We start from the raw sequence: 4003 nt of genomic DNA, 5'->3' as shown, positions 1-4003 counted from the left end.
ATATATATATATATATATATATATATATGTGTGTGTATGGAGGAGGCAATGTCTCATAAACAATGAAACAATGATGGCATGATGCCACTCAAAAAAATATTACTGCAGGCATAAAACAAGAACATACAAGTATTATCAGCAAATTTTTTCATGGATCAGCGAATTACTCAGTTAAGTTTGTAATCAAAAAACGAAGCTGTCGGATAACAAAACAAAATATGCTTTATTTTTTACTTTATAATTGTCATTAAAATCTCTGTTTTATAATATTGGGGCACTTCAGAGATCTGCAGTATCTGTTAGATATAGATTCTGGGCTGCTAAAGACCTGAATATGTAATAATGACTGACAAAACATCCATGCATTTAAATGTTAATGCAAACTTTAGTGTCTTTATGTTTGGGGTCCCAGAGATGCCAGTGCTGTAGGTTTAAAAATACATTCAAAATTAACCTATTTTCCTGAATTTTTTTAAAAACATTATTCATATATAAGAAGTAAAAGTGTTTTTGAGTCTCTCACACCTCAAACAGAACATGCAGCTTAAAAAAGACAGTTTTTACTACACAAAATGCATTTCCTTTCTGCATTTGGTTTGATTGCCTGTAGGCACTTAGCTGAAAGAAAATCAGAGCAAGCTGGTAAAATTGGTGACTTTGTAGAAAGAAATTACTTGTTACTTTTTCATTTCAGCACAGATACGCACATTTATCCTTTGATTGTAACATGAATAATGTGAGATCTGCACAATATTGAAAAATCTGTTCTATTGCTGCTTTCAATAAGGGGAAAGGAGAGCTTTTTATTTAATTTTAATGATGATCTAAACAGTGAAAGGTACATTAACATGTATCACAAAAATAAAATGGCAGGCAGGTGCTTAAAGGCAGTTGTCAAGAAATGGCAAGATATTTCAAATGATTCACAGCAAACTCCCACACTCTTTCCAACACATATGAATGTGGACACATGCTCAACAGGAAGACCAAATGAGTTATATAGTTAAAATACACTTTTCTTTAAGCACACTGGCAGACTATGAAAGAATGCTAAACACACAGGGAGTGGAGATGTCACTTTAGACTGGACAGAGTTTGACAGTGTTTTATAGCCTATCCTGCTCATATTTCACCAACAAATACAGAAAGAAATTACAAATTATATTTTGGTTAAAGAAGATTAAGCCTATATTTTGGACTAAATCATGACAATGAAGCACATTTCCCCCCCAATTGCCAGTACTGTAATGTGAAATTCAATTTTAATTGTAAAGCATTTACACAAATTCAAGGTAGGGTGGTTTAAATTTAGGGTGATTTTTTTTAACAGCATTTAATGTAGCAACAAATGACTGTATCACAGTAATAAAAATCGATCATATTGATCAATTTATCAATCGGGTGATAATGAGAATATTTAAAATAGTGTCAATATTTAAAGTAGAACAACCAACATAATGGTAATGACAGTGCGAATTGTTTTCCTTGCATTGTGGTAGTAAGAAAGAGATTTTTGTCATTATTTTTTTCATTTACATTTTTCTTTTTTTGTATTGTGGTAATGAGAGTAAGATTTTTTTTTTTTGCGCTATGGTAATGAGTGAGATTTTTTTTCTTACATTAATGTAAATATTTTTTTTTTTTTTTGCATTGCAGTAATGAGAGTTAGATTTTTTTGTTATGGTAATGAGAATGAGATTTTTTTTCTTGCATTACTGTGTATAGGTTTTTTATTTTTTTTTTTTGTATTGTGGCAATGAGAGCAAGACATTTTTTCTTGCATTATAGTAAAGAAGATTTTCCCCCTGATATTATGGTAATGAGAATTAGATTTTTTTTTCTGCATTACAGTAATGAGAATGAGATTTTTTTTCTTGCAATAATGTGAATAAATTTTTTTTTTGCATTGTGGAAATGAGAGTAATAATTTTTTTCTTGCATTATGGTAATGAGAATGAGTTTTCTTCCTGCATTACAATAATCGGAATGAAATTTTATTTCTTGCATTATAGTAATGTTAGTAGTATTCTTTCCTGCATTATGGTAATGAATATTTTTTCCCGATATTATGGTAATGAGAATTAGATTTTTTTTCTGCATTACAGTAATGAGAATGAGATTTTTTTTCTTGCATTATGATTATGAGAATAAGATTGTTTCCTAAATTAAAATAATGGCAATTTGGGGAATTGTGCTTAATTGTGAAGAAAATTGTTACAGTGCAAAATGTTTTTAGAAATAGGCTTTCTTGATGCAAAATATGATTTTCATATTTTCTTTTAATTTTAGTGTGAAATATGACCTGAATATGTTATTGACAGGTTCCATGAGATTCACCAGAATGCTAGAAACTATTTAGGATCAGACTGCAGTGCAGATTTCAGCTTCAGGAAACATACATCATGTAATTAGTGCTGAGACTGCAACAGGGCTCATATTAAAACCCATCAACCTCTGAAGCATTTCTACGGATCCTACTTCACTCAAGCATCCTAATAAGTAAACTCTTCACACCTCTTGAAATTGACAACTCCTCTACATTACATCCTCGCTGCATCACACATATCCACTCAAATATATACAGTATATATATATATATATAAAATATGAGGCAGGACACAATTTAATGGTATAAAGTTTAAGGTCAACAAGAAATACATGCTTATTACTTTTTGACAATGTATATAAATGTTTGTTAATAATTCCCCTTCTCTTGGTCTTCCTGGCACCTCTATTTTTTATTATTAATTGGTTGCTAGAGAAGCATAATGTGTCCCATCACAAGAAATAAATTAAAAAAATATGCAACATTGTCCCCAACATAAACACCCACACACATTAATATTGGTTTTAGCAGGCAATACAACAACTACCGAATTCTCTACAGCGCCACTGGCCACATTTGTGCTGGCTGTTAATTTTGCACGGTTGATATCTGACACTAAACACCATTCATTCTTGGTGTTCAATGTTTCAAACAGCCAATGTTTTTATATCTTTGTTCGGTCTCATTTGACCTTCTTTGACACAGGCGTACTCACTCTCACAATAAATATTCAGACAAGCATAAATATTACATGCCAGTCAAGTCTCCGGCACATCCAAGCGTGGTTTGAAGTGTTTCAGAGCACAACCAAACACAATGGCTCTTTGTTCTGTGGCTCTTCACACTGCACTACCATTTATTTGCACCATGTCTAGACATCAGTCACGCGTTACATCATTAATTCTTCTAAATGTAACATCATAATCTCATTCACATTATCAATATATTATCACTGCTTTTGTTTTTAGCCCATATTGGCTGTGATAACTTAAGCTTATATGTAGCATACAACTGTGCCAACATGCACAAATCTGACTGAATCTAATAAAGGGGCGGGTCTTTGTTTCTTAGATTTACTGTAAACCTGGACACCACATTTATTACATGATATTTACAGCACATTAATGGAACAGTTCACTTAAATCTGTCAATTACTCATCATGTCATTCCACTTTCAGTCTGTTCCTGACATAAAACTACAGTAATGAATGAGTCGCATGGACTACTTTTATGATGATTTATGGTACATTTATGATGCTTTTTAGTCCATTTCACAGCTTGAAAGCCTTTAATGTTTTCACTGAATGGAAAAAAAAAAAAAGCAGTGTGAACATTTTCTATAGTATCACACGGTTTGGAATGGCATTGAGTAAATGATGAAAAAATTTTATTGTTCATTGTTGTGTGATTCCTGTTATCAACCACGTGAGCGTATGAGAGCTCGAGTGTTCTTGGGATGCTCTCAGTAGCATTTGAGACACTACTTAATTCTTATAATGTTGAATTAAAGAGTATTCGTCATAATGGCGAAAAACCATTTCGAAACGTTTATGATTGATATGGTTGAAGATCACGACACAGACTTGATATGTTCACTATATCTGAGCTACTGAGTACACACACGCACACACACGCGCGCACACACACGCGCACACACGCACGCACACACGCACACAC

Source organism: Sinocyclocheilus rhinocerous, unplaced genomic scaffold (genome assembly GCF_001515625.1).
Source record: "Sinocyclocheilus rhinocerous isolate Xijiao unplaced genomic scaffold, SAMN03320098_v1.1 scaffold2232, whole genome shotgun sequence".
Taxonomy (NCBI): Eukaryota; Metazoa; Chordata; class Actinopteri; order Cypriniformes; family Cyprinidae; genus Sinocyclocheilus; species Sinocyclocheilus rhinocerous.
This window is presented reverse-complemented; position numbering follows the sequence as displayed.